Raw genomic sequence first — 13,948 nt, forward strand, 5'->3', positions numbered from 1 at the left:
AGTCATGAGGGCTTATGAAAAATTATGTCAAAATTTGGTTGCCTGGAGAAGTTCATCAATATTGTAGGTTAATTTCATGACGGCATGCTTGCCCGGTTCTGGATAATGGACAATGCTCTTGAGCTTTCCCAGTCACCAATGGAGTGAAATAAGGCTGTGTGTTTGCTCCCATGCTTTGTAGCATGATGTTTTCAGCCATGTTGTCAAATGCCTTCAATGAGAATGAACACAGCATCAAGGTCAGCTACCACACTGTTAGTAAAATCTTCAAGTTGAAAAGACTACAAGACAAGACCAAAGTGGAGGAAGTGTTAGTGCATGATTTTTTTGTTTGCAGATGATTGTGCACTTAATGCAGCCTCTGAAGCTGAAATGCAACAAAGTATGGATCAATTCTGTGCTGCTTGTGCTAATTTTGGCCTAACAATTAACACCAAGAAAATGCAGGTGCTCCATCAGCCAGCACCACAGTATCCAAGTGTTGAACCATTGATTACAGCAAATGGAGAAGTTTTAAATGCTGTAGATAAGTTCACTTACCTTGGTAGTATACTTTCCAGGGATGTACACATTGATCATGAGGTTGATGCATACATTGCCAGAGCTAGCTCAGTGTTTGGGAGGCTCAGAAGGAAAGTGTAGGACAGAAGAATGCCTATCAAACTTATGGTCTACAGAGCTGTTGTATGCCTGTGAAACCTGGGCAGTATACCAATGCCATTCCAGGAAGCTGAATCACACACATCTGAACTGTCTTAGGAAAATTCTGAAGATCACCTGGCAGGACAAGATACCAGACATTGAGGTCCTTTCTTGAACTAACTGCCAAGCATTAAAAATCTACTGCAGAGAGTGCAACTACTATGGGCTGGCCACGTTATTTGAATGCCAAATGTGCATTTGCCTAAAAGACTATTTTATGGAGAACTCACACAGGACAAGAGTCCACATGGTGGTCAGAAGAAGCAATACAAGGACACTCTCCAGATCTCTCTTAAGAACTTTGGAATTGATTGTGTGACATGGAAGGCACTGCCACAGGACTGCCCAGCATGGCGTGCCCTCATCAGAGAAGGCACTGTGCTCTATGATCAAAGCAGAATTGAAGTAGCGCAAAAGAAACACAAGATGCAAAAATTTAGAGAATCCACCCCAAATGTTCACATGGACTATTTGTGCCTGACCTTTAGTAGAGCATTTGGAGCTCATATTGGTCTGATCAGCCACAGTCAGAGGCACTGTAACTTGATTCTAACATAGTGATTCTCTTTGAGGTCCTCTTCGAGAATGAAGGCCAACAACCAACCAGACACACATACATATTTTTATACACACACATGCATACATTCTATGTCCTGATGATAGTAAATCAGTAGCTATTTTCACATATGAGAGCACTACATTTCAAAGTTGAATAATTTTTAAAAATTAAGATTGTTTTATTTAAGTTTTTCAGTTAAAACTATTTTAAAAATAGTTGTAAAATTTTAAAATAGTTTTTATATTTTAAAATAGTTTGAGTCAAAATAATGAAAATAGTTTAGAAATAAAATAATTTTTATTTTTAAGCTGTTTTAATATATTTTAAAAGTAAAATATGATTAACTTAAAAGTTAACATCATGAAATCAGAATTATAACTTCTAAGCATATCCCAAGTGAAACAGTATATTCATGTAACCAACTCAGATATATTTATTAATAGGCCACAAACTATTAGATGATGTAGATAAAAAATAAATCTGAAAAAATATTCCTCCCTAAATCACTGCTTTTAATATTGTTTTGAAACATGTCATACATAAAGCATAGTTTCTACATACTTTTTCTGAGCTCGGTCTGAAGAATTTCTATTAATGTCATATTTAACTATAAGGAAGCTCTTGTCAAAAAGCAGTAATTAAACCAAGTCTTATCAACAATGATGGAAAATGGGATTATATAGCATTTACAGTAAAGTTATAGTCCTGTATTCCTTGCACATTGTAAGGGCTAGGATGTATTTCTGATTTAAGGGTTCAAAAAAGTTTCAAAGCTTCATTGTGGTGGCCTGGAGTGAATGGGGCTAAGCTGCCTAAATTCCTTCTTCCTTCCTTCCTTCCTTCCTTCCTTCAATACATCCACTTACTGAAGTAGGCATAGTGGAGGAAGCCAAGATGAATAAAAATATATTCAAAGAGTCTACAATTTAGTTTAGGGTCAGACTGATACATGTAAAACAACAGTGAACTTGTAAGAGTGTAGTCCTTTCAAATCTGCAAACTTGAGAAGTACAGAGACAGTAAGCTTTAAGGATGGTCTCACTCCAATTTACATTTATACATTGTAAACAGGAAGCTTATTTTCAGAAATGAGTGGAAATTTCCTTGCCCCTTTCAGGCTACATTTACACCAGTTGAGGCACTTTCAGTTGTGAACAAATCATTCTAAACCTAGTAAATTTTGTGATGCATTTTAAGTGGCTCGTTTACATATGAAAAGGTCAGGAGTAACAGTAAATTTGCTCCCCAGGGCATTGATTTCCTTTGTACTTTTTTCCCAGTCATTCCTTTGTAGACTAACTGGATAATTTTAGAGTTAAAAAAAAAAACTGGAGAACTCTGAACCCCAGAGCTACATAGTAATTGTTGGGCAAAGGCCCAGTGTCTGGTTGTGGCCTAGGCTGCAGAGTTGGAGATTTGGGAAATGTTAAGTGATGTAGGCCAGATCAAACTGGCCCAGATCTGAAAAGGCTGGTTGGGTACCACAGGTTCAGAACTGGAATCAAATGAGACACTCATCACCTAAGAGTTAACAAAAGGAGGTTTCCCATTCCATAGAAGGGGAAAGATTCAGAGAAAGATAGAGATGTTCATTCTACAGGCAGCTAGGTGGTACAGTAAATAGAACACTGAACCTAAAATCAGGAAGATCTGAGTTCAAATCCTACCTTTGACACTTATTAGCTATTTGGCCTTGGACAAGTTATATTTTAAAAGGAGACTTTTTTTAAAAAATTTATTCAAAAATGTTTATATTGTATTTTTGTTTTATTTTTCTCAATTACATGCAACTTCTATTAATTACATTAACCTCTATCTACATTAATTTCTTCCTCCTTAAAATGAGGTTGTTGGGAAGATCAAATGAGGTAAAATTTGTAAAGTACTTTGCAAACTTTAAAGTGCTGTGTAAATACTAGCTACTATTATCCAGGTCACATAGGTGGGAAGTGGCTGAGCCAGAGTTTGAACACAAGTCCTGTGACCCCAAACACAGAGTCCATTCTTTTGCAACACACAACAATGAAACTAGATGTTAGTGAAAAAGGAGTACCTTCTTGATCTGGAGTAGTTCAAGTATAAAATTTATCATTGTATTAACTATTTCAAGGAACCCGTGAAGACATTTCAGACTTTTTTGCTGGTATGTAACACATTTAGTTAACAGTGGCTTTTCCCTTAAAGTAACCTAGCCTTACCTCTGGAAGCTACAGAAGACTTAAGAAAGTGTGAATTCAGACTGAGTATAAAGAGGAAACAAAAGACCCACAGCAATTTGAATTACAAGAAGAAAAGAAAAGAAAAGAAAGCCAAGATCATTCCTATGAAAAGATATAATTACATTATAAGAAATGATTTGAAGGCCAGCACCAAAGTATGTTTCCCAAAAAAACATCCTTCCTACAATCCTTTGAGTTCCTAAAATTCCACCATTAAAGATCCATTACTTAGGAATCTTGAAGGCTTGAAGAGTCTCCTTTTTACCCAACAATGTCACTACTAGTTATGTATCACAAAGAGATTTAAAAAAAAAAGGAAAAGAACCTATGTGCACAAGAATATTTATAGCAGCTCTTTTTGTGGTGGCAAAGAGCTGGAAATTGAGAGGATACCCATCAACTGGAGAATGACTGGACAAGTTGTAATGTAAGATTGTGATGGAATACTATTGTGCTCTAAAAAATGACCATCAGGATGCTTTCAGAAAGCATGAATCAAAGTGAAATGAGCAGAACCAGGAGAAGATTATACATAGTAACAGCAATAACGTACAATGATCAACTGTGAATGACTTAGCTATTCTCAGCAATGCAATGATCCAAGACAATTCCAAAGAGCTTATGATGAAAAATGCTGTCCGCCTCCAGAGGAAGAACTGATGGAGTCTGAGTGCAGATTCTTATTTTTTTTAACTTTCCTTATTATTCTTGGGTTGTTGGGAGGGAGGTTTCTGTTTTGGTTTTTTTGTTTGTTTGTTTTGTTTTTTTTTGGAAGGGGGTTCCTTTTTTTTGGTCTGCATTTTCTTTTGCAACATGGACAATATGGAAATGTTTTCATGACTGCACATGTATAATCTATAAAAAATTGCTTGCCTTCTCAAGGAGGGGAGAAGGGAGAGAGAGAGGAAGAGAAAATGGAACTCAAATTTTTTAAAAAAATGTTTAAAAATTTTGTTTGCATGTAATTCAGAAAAATAAAATAAAAATGCAAATTTTTTTAAATAATTTTTTAAAAAAGTCTCCTTTTAAAATACAAATGTTTGGGCATAGTGACATATTAAACCATTATCATTCAAATTGTGAACCCAAAGACCCAAGTTCTCATTATGTTACTAATTTATTAGATGACCTTGAGAAATCTGTGATTCAATTTTCCAACTGTAAATGGAGATTAGCCTATGTTATCTTGAAAGATTCTTTTGGTTCTAAAATTCCCTGATTCTGATGTCTTAGTGGACACTAGTTTAATTTTGACAGCCTCCTAAGAACCAGCCTTTATGGAATTAAACCCAAGAAAAAAGTCAAGTGATAGAACTAAAGGCCTCTGGAGCCAAACAAATTTTATCTATTTCACAATTTTTGTTGTTTTAAGAGTGTTCACATTACCTTCCAAATTAACTTTCATACTTCCTCAAACATTTTTATTAACACAATAATGATGATACTACTTTGAATTTGTATAGTGAATTTTGTCATTTTCTGAATTACTTGCACATGTATTCTCATTTGATTAGAGAGAGACTGAGTCTCCCTATCTCATCTAGACTGGAAGTACAGTAGCTACTCACAGACCTGATTGGAAATTGAGGGGATGCCTGTCAATGGGGGAATAGCTGAATAAATTGTGATAAATGGTTGTGATGTGTAAGAACTGACCAGCAGGATGCTTTCAGAGAAACCTGAGAAGATATATATGAACTGATACAAAGTGAAATGAGTAGAGCCAGGAGAAGATTATACATAGTAACAAGCAGTATTGTCTGATTTTTGCTGAAATTTTGATCTACTTTGTTTCCATTCTGGGCTAATTTGTTTCTCCTTCAGAAGTCTGGTAGCCCTCCATTCCCAGGGCTTACCATAATGATGCTACACTTAAAGCAGATACCTAATTGGTTTTATCTCTATTGTAGCTCAGAACTCCCTAGATTAAGCAATCCATCAGCCTCAGACTCCTGGCACTATGGATTACAGACTCAGGCCACCATACCTAGCCCTCTTTTTATCTTTACTAAAATTCTGCAAGATAACAAAACAGGTGTTATCATGCCCATCTTACAAATGAAAAAGCTAAGGTTTATGATTAAGTCATATTCCCAAGTTCTTTTGTGTTTAGTTTTTGGAAGAGGAAGGAAAAGAATAAATTAAGAAATCCAACTAGAAGATCACATGTATTAGAAAGGTACCTGTCTAAAAGAAAGGATCAACTTTTTCTTTTAGATATTGCTGTTCATTTCCTGAATTGAGATTGATTTATCCATAGCAGATTGACTAGCATGACTGGCACAGGCAGAGTCATAGAGGGCTATAGATATTCTAGATGGCCATCTCTTGTGGGATGTTTGGTTTGAAGACAGAGTTTAGCATGCATGGGCTCAGGCAGCCCTAAGCAATCTTGAGGTCTGTGTTCAAGTCCTATTTGTAGTTTTGTGGCCTAATTGTAGTGATAAGGGCTGGAAGGTAAATTGCTAGGAGGCGAATGAAACTTGGACAGGGTTTAACACAATAAAGACATTAAACTTTGCATTCCTCTTCAGATTTTCTTTTGCCAAAACTACTAACAAATAATGGTGCTCCATTTGAGTATCATATTACGATTCACCCAGTTATTGGAAGAAAAATGCATCATAAGCTTTAAGGTACTATAGAAATGGAAGTAATTATTATTTTGAGTCATTTTATTAGCAAATCACATTTCTCCAAGATAGATCATAGGCTCAAAGGTTTAGAGATGGAAGAGATATTAGGAATCATCTAGCTCAACCCCCTCATTTTACTGCCCATGGTTTCATGGGTAGTAAATAGCAGAGCTGGAATTTGAATCCAGGTCCTTGGACTACAAATCTAGCATTCTTGGCAGAACTTCTCTCATCCCATTGCTAGTTGAAGAAGTGGCACAAAGCTGAACTTTTTTTTAAACAACGAACTCTTAAATACCTATATTTTGAAAGCCAGCCTAGAAAAAGACTATTTGTGAGGTATATGTCCATGTACAACACTATTCTAGCAGGAAGTGCTAACATAAAGACTGGGCAAAGTTGATTGAACTGAAGAGGTAACTTTTCTGCAAAGGAAAGCTAGTATACAGAGGTCAAAATTATGAAAGTCACCAGAAATATAGAAAATGTTTAAATGAATAAGCCTAGAAATGATACCAACTTTTGTAGGATATGACAAAGAGAAGATGTGATATGAAGAGCTTATGGTTTGTAGATGAGACAAATTATATTAGTGTTTGGTCTTGTGAACCCTTTTCTCTGGTTACAGAGAGGGTCTTTATGGGTCAATTAGTTCAGGCCTTGAAGGTGATGCCATGACTTACAAGTGAATTGAATTTAAGTGAGGGAGGGCTGTGCAAAGTCACCAGCCTCACTTTCACCTCCGGGAGCCAGCTGGGTCCAGTGACAAAATATGAATCAGGACAACTAGAGATGGCCTCCCAGTTCAGGCCTTATAAACTTATGTGAAAGCCTATAATAACATCAGTAGTAAAAGCAACTTTAGAAGGAATAAAGATTGTTCTGAAACTAACAGTTCATCCTTAGACTGAGAGTCTTTTCTGACCTGAAAGCACAGAAAGTCAAAAAGAGAAGTTAATCTCAAAGAATTTACTCTTGCCTATGGACTACCTGAAAATATGGAACTAGACTTATGGATTTTCAGTAGTATAAGGAATTCCCGGTGGGGAAACTGCCTCTACTGATATAGATCAGTCCCTTCTTTGAGTGTTTCCAGGGGCACTGAAAAAGTAAGTGACATTGCCAATGTATCAGAGGCCAGATTTGAACCCAATTCTTCTTTATTCCAACAATAGCCTTCTCTCTCTCTTGAGGATGCCTCATTTTGTAAGTTTTTTTTCTTTAATCAGAGGATGTATCTTCCCAATTGTGTTTTATTTAGGCTAACAAAAACTATCTTGCAATTCTAGAATACAATACATATGAAAGGAAAATGTGAAGGAAAGATCAAAGAAATGGGTTTGTGGAAAAGATGAATACAACCTGAGATTTAAGTTTTTTCCTGTGTGAATCTACACAGCAAATTATTTTTTAAAAAAAATTTAATGACCATGGGGGCATTTTTTCTTTCATTAAAAAAGACATAATGACACATTTTTCTAGTTTAGGAGAAAAAAAATGGGAGGAGAATGTGGAAATATTTCAATGTCTATATTCTGGAAAGAAGAGTACACCATTTATTAATAAAACAGCTTCAAATGAATCTCAGCATGCAGATAAAAGCTGTAAGTGACAGGTCACCTCCTGTTGTCAGAACCACTCCTTGCCAAGAACAAGATAGGATTGTGATCAGGTTGTAATCAGAGAGCTCCTAACCTGATGATCCCAAGAACAAAAGTATTTGCAGTCCTACGGCCAAGTTGGCACGTTGTCTGATATAAGCTAAAAAAAAGGGTATGTTACATCAGAAAAAGAGCTAGTGAGGTAAAGTAAATAAGTATTTACTTATTATAAATAAGTATTTATTATTATAAGTAAAAAAGTATTTACGAAGTAAATAAGGTTAAAGGAAATGGGGTGAAAGAGTCCACAGTTATTTAGAGCATATTTTCATATGACTATAAATTGTTTTGATTTCTTCATTGGAAAACAGTTACCACAACATACAAAGAAAATACAGGATTTTTGGTTGTATTTTCCAGTAGATTTGTGTAAAGGCAGCAGCCACTAGGTGGCCCCCTCACACTGTCTCAATTTTGCCAAGTGGCTCCTACCCAGCCCTTCTACTTCCTCCCCACTCCTAACCTCTAGGTCCCCTATTTAAACTCCTTAGGTGAAAGGTCAGAGGTGATGCTCATGCCTGTATTGGAATGTTGACTGCTATCTATCTGTCCATAAAGGGGGTGGGAAGGGAATGTTCAAATACATCCATCCCTTCACACCAATTTTCACCGATATCAATATAGGAAGCTGAATTAGGAGGATTCCCAAACCACACAGTAAATGTCAAATAAAAGTTTCAGTACATACCGTTCTGTCCTTAACCTCTCAGTTGTCCAGGAAATTCTATAAGAATATAAGTTGTAACGTAGATGCAAATCTGCATGGATAGAAGGAGTTTTGTCATCAAGAATTCCCTACAAAGTCATAAATCTAGTCCAAAAAAGTTCTGTTCATAATACTTACCTGACATTTCTACAAAATAAATAATAGTAAATCATATTTATATAACAATATACTTCTTTAATGTCTAAAAAGTGTTTTCTTCTCAACAACCCCGTGAGGTATATAGTATATCATGACCCCGTTGTTTGGACAAGGAAATTGATGCTCAGAGAGATTACATGATTGATCCAAAGACATATGACAAGGGAATGGCAAATTTGGCTCTTGAACTCAGATATTCTGACTCCAAATCTGACACTTTTTCCGTTGCGTTGCATATGACTCCTGTCCCTTTGCAATGTCCTACTCTGATACCTCAGTGTGTTACATAAGTAACCCTAGGTTCTTGAAGACTAAGCTAGCAGGACATGAACTGTGCTGGGTTCTACAAAACTGTGGAGGCTTCAAGTTAGAGCCAAGCAGTACTCCACAGCAACCAAGAGTTAAAGAGTGGTTATAATCTGCTTTCATGAAGAATTTCATTACCAGTGACTTCATGCATTGTTTTTAATATTAATGAAGAAATACACTGGAGCAGAACACTTCTTTTCTACCTCCCACTCCCACCCCCATTATTCATTGTAGTATGTCAAATAAAATGCTGAGATAACAGAGTTCTGGGCAATAAAAATCAATTTATTAACTAGTCCAGACAATAATCAATAAATTAATGGTCAATAATTTATCTTGGTAATCAAAGACAAAAAAGGAATCTCTGAGCCACCTTAAATACCCATCTGTCTTTCTGACAGCACATTATTGGGACAAGAAAAAGGCAACCCTAATTAGTGGACTCTATGAGGAGGTGAGCTAAGTCCTTAACCCCTCCTGATTACTTCATTGTTGGGGGTGGGGTGGGGTAGTGAGGTCAGCTGAGAATGTGGCCTGATCATGAGGTCTGAGCTTCCTCTAGCAATCTTGTACCCCATCAGAATCTCTCTGCCAGACCAGGCCACCTCAAACTCTAATGAAGGGACCAAGGTCATACAAATAATTCTTGGTAACTCATGGTCAGGAGAACCAGCTCAGTTTTGTAATGGGATAAACAGAGAAGCCCAGACCAGGACTTGGGAGGGGCTGGTATGTGATCACATTCTGCCACTAGTTCCTGGCAGTGTTTTCTATGTGAGCGAAACTAAAAAGTGGAGACTTTAAACAGAAAAGGGAATATTACAAATTAATATTAATAATCAAATGATAAAGCATTAAAACTAATTTTCCTCAGCGGTATGATATAGGATTTGCTAGAGTATCTTTAATATTAACCATTTTGGTATCTTTGCCAAGAAACCCCATGGACAGTTGGTCCACAGGATCATGAAGAATCAGATACAACTCAACAACAGCAACAACAACAACAGCATCTACAACTATTTTCCAATTGCATTAATATCTAGTATTTACACATTAGAGTTATCCTTAGTTATGTACCCACAAGTTATTATTATTTCTCACCTTTGAAAATGTACTGACTTTTGCCTGTTACAATGCTCTTTCTGGTTTTGTTTGCCAGATCACATCTACCTTTCCTTCCAATTTGTAACTTTCCTTGCAACTTAATACATGCACACACACATGTACACAGATATATGCATCTATACATAGGAGTCCTAGTTATGTATATATATACACATGTATGCATATGTGTATATATATATGTGTATATATACATGTCCGTATACATGTGTGTTTATTGTGTCACCCCAGATTACTCCTTCAAAGGCAAGGACTTCTCTTTTAATTTTGTGGTAACTTCTTGTAGTATATAATTGTAGTATATAATTGAATGATAACTCATGACTGGTGACTGGTGACTGGTGACTTATTTTTAGCATAAAATCTAGTTGGATAAATTTGAAGATGGAGTAAAAACAACAAATAAACAAAGAATATTAGTGCTAGATGGAACCTTAGAAACCTTGTCTGTCTCTCTCATCTTATGGATAAGGACATTTGAAGCCCAAAGACCTGCCCAAGGTAATAAAGGCAATGATATGGTGGCAGAAATGGAGTAAAATACAAATTTCCTGACTCCCATTTTAGTAATGTTCTTTCCACTATACCGCAGTACTGCTAATTTATATACTCCCTATGTACAGTAAAATATTAAGGAGGGATGATTGGATTGAAACATTTACATACTAAATTTTAAATTTTTTATGTTCTAATAGTTTTTTTCCTAAAATACAACAGTCTATTTATTTCCCAGTATGGATAGCCATTTATTCTATATTTTTTTAAGTAAAGTTTTCTTGATAGCTTTTGTTTTTGTATTACCTAAACTTTCTTGTATTCTTTCCTTCCCTCTCCCAGAGAGTCATTCCTTATAACAAAGAATTTTTTAAAAAAAGAAGAGAGAAAAAAGCAAAACCAGTTAATACACTGAAAAAATTCTCATTAAAAAAATTCTGTCTTGTGTCATTATATAGTAGGCTCAGAATCCAATAGAGGAGCTAAGAGGGGAAAGGAAAAATATCTTGAGGATTATAAAGCAATGTGGACTGAGCTATCTATACATTTTCCATTTATGGCAAATCCAGTAAGTCAACAAGTAAATTGTTTTCATAAAGTCTTTCTGTATTTCTAACTTTAATTACTTTGGGTTATATGTAATAGGATCAATGAAAATTCCATTTAAAATCAAATGTATTAATAGTTACATTCTAGAAGTATACATAATATATTATTATGTTAGATTTGTAACAGATGGGAGGCTATGTGGTCTGTAGTAAGACCAATATTCCAGGAATTTGAAGATCTGGACTCTAGTCCAACTTTGCCCTTTATTAGCTATTGGAATTTATTAGCAGATTGGAATTTATTGGCAGATCAGAAAACTTACTTCGTTGGGCCTCAATTTCCCTATCTGAAAAATAAAAGAGTTGGACTAAATGTTCCCTTAAACCTGTAATGCTATGATTCTTTGAGATGAAAAGTACCATGTAGAGGAAGGTAAGCTATATCTTAAGACCAGCAGAACTGAAGTCCTATCATCTGTGAAAAGAAAATTCCATTTACCTTTGAATTCTTTTTACAAACAATTTCCATCATAGTTGAAACCTTAGTTATGAAAATGTAATGGGGGGAGGGGATCTGGTACATGAGCAGAGGAATTCAACATCCTTCTGTGGAGTGACTAAGGAGGCTGATTTAGGGAGAGTTATGATGACAAGGAATGTCATCACTCTCCAAACACCTTGGAGAGAATGTTATGCATGTATAAACATACTGTAATTTATTTCAGTCTGATTAGGAAAAGCATTTTTCAGTTGACTGTGTAGTTGGAACTGAAGGAATTTTCAAATGGCTGAGACACCTTCAGCCTAGTCTTTTTTCCTCATTATCTTTAGCTGTGTTCCCCCTTGGGAAACTTCAGGGATGCCTCACTTATGTTATCAGGTGAGAAACAATGCTATAATTGGAGAGGCCTTGGGAGCTTTTCCCCTCTGAGGCCTTGTGACCCTGAGCAATGAGTCTTGGTCCTTAACCTCTGCATTGTTTCTCTTTCATTCTAGCTGAAGGAAGTGAAGTCTCTATCTGAGTTTTGAAAAGCAAAGAGAATGCCCCTGCATCCCAGCATTCCAGAATTTGAGTTTATATTCAGTACAACATTTATATCCTAAGAAGCAAGGGGTTATCCTCAAGACCTTAGCCATGTGGTAGTGAAGATGAAAACTCACCTGACAGTGATGCTACCTTTGGATGTGAATTTGGTGGGACCATGTGACCAGGCTACATGTGACCTGAGCTAAGTTTGAGCCTAATTTCCCCAGAGAAAGAGATGGTGTCATGGAGACTTTGCTAACAAAGTATTGGGGAAAGTGTTTGTACTTTGTTCTCGCTATGTTTTTGAAGTAAATATCCCTTTATAACAGTTTTTTGATGTTTAGTGGTTAAATGACCAATCAATGACCACAACAGTAGGAGGAAAAACAGCCTGTAGGAGCTTGAACTGATGTCTGTGGAGAAGAGAAGCACCTTTTAATCCCTCGGGGCCAGAGCTGGTATAAATCTATGCAACACCTTCTTATAATCATAATGATTCACATTTATATATTGTTTTGAGGATTTATAAAACACTTCACAATCACCCTTCAAAGAAGGTGGTACAAAATTATTATCCTGATTTAACAGATAAGGAAACAGAGTCATAGAATTTAAGTGACCTATCTGTAATCACACAACCAGTAAGTGAGTACAGATTTTAACTCATATCTCCTTACTCCAAGTCCAATGTTTTTAACCATCACACTTCTCATCTGTATTTCTTCTTCTAATCTGGTATTGATTTTTGTGTTTGCTCTGATCACAAGCTCACAGATTTAGAACTAGGAAGGACCTTAGAATCTAAACTTCTCATTTTACAGATAAAGAAATTGAGGTCTGGGTAAGGTAACTGATTTGATAAAGGGCACTTTACAATTAATTAAGTGGCTTTCACTGTCCTCACCTTTGCATTGAGTCTCAAGTTCAATGCTTCACTGACAGTTTTCAAGATGTCAGGGTCACCTCTGGATCATAAGATCATAGACCTGAAAGTAACCTCAGACATCATCAAGTCCAGTCAACCTCGTTTTACAGATAAGGAGCCTGTAGCTTAGAAAGGTTAATTCACTTGCCTGCAGTTCCAGCATTCTTCCCATTGCATCAGGCTTTCTGTTCATCTGCAAAATCCATGACCAATGGAAAATAACTGATATTTATGTAGCACTTTTACCCTGCATGTCTCTTCTGTGTACAATTTTTTGTGCTGTTTTCCCATTCTAATGGAAGCTCTTTTGTATCTTCCCTTCCCCCCAGCTTAGCACAACACATGGCACACAGCAAGCACTTAATACTTATGGACTGACTGACTGTAAAGTTCTTAATATACATTATCTCATGTGGGCATCATAATAACCCTGTGAAATAGGTACTATGGTTATTATTATTCCCATTTTACAGATAGAGAAACTGAGCTTCAGAGAGGTAAAGCAGTTTGTGAACATTTCACATGGCTGGTGTCATAGGGAGCATTTGAACACCAATCTTTCTAACTCCAGGTCCAGCACTGTAGTAAGTGGGTCACATGGCCTCCATGTGGTCACTCATGCTTATTTTCCTATGAGAAATCCATCAACCTTAAAAACTTTCTTCTTAGGAAAGAATTCGGGTAAGAACTTTAAAACAAGACTAACAAAAAAGGGAAAAGTGGGCTTTGTAAAAAGCAAATTCTATTGGGCCCCTTTAATTTCATTCCACTACATAATAATGAGTTGTATAGCTAAGGGAAGAGCAGCCCACATAATATAATCTTTAGTAAGGCCTTTGATTCTGTCCCACATAGTGTTATCATCTTACATTATGGT

Source organism: Vombatus ursinus, unplaced genomic scaffold (assembly GCF_900497805.2).
Source record: "Vombatus ursinus unplaced genomic scaffold, bare-nosed wombat genome assembly UNPS02000577.1, whole genome shotgun sequence".
Lineage (NCBI taxonomy): Eukaryota > Metazoa > Chordata > Mammalia > Diprotodontia > Vombatidae > Vombatus > Vombatus ursinus.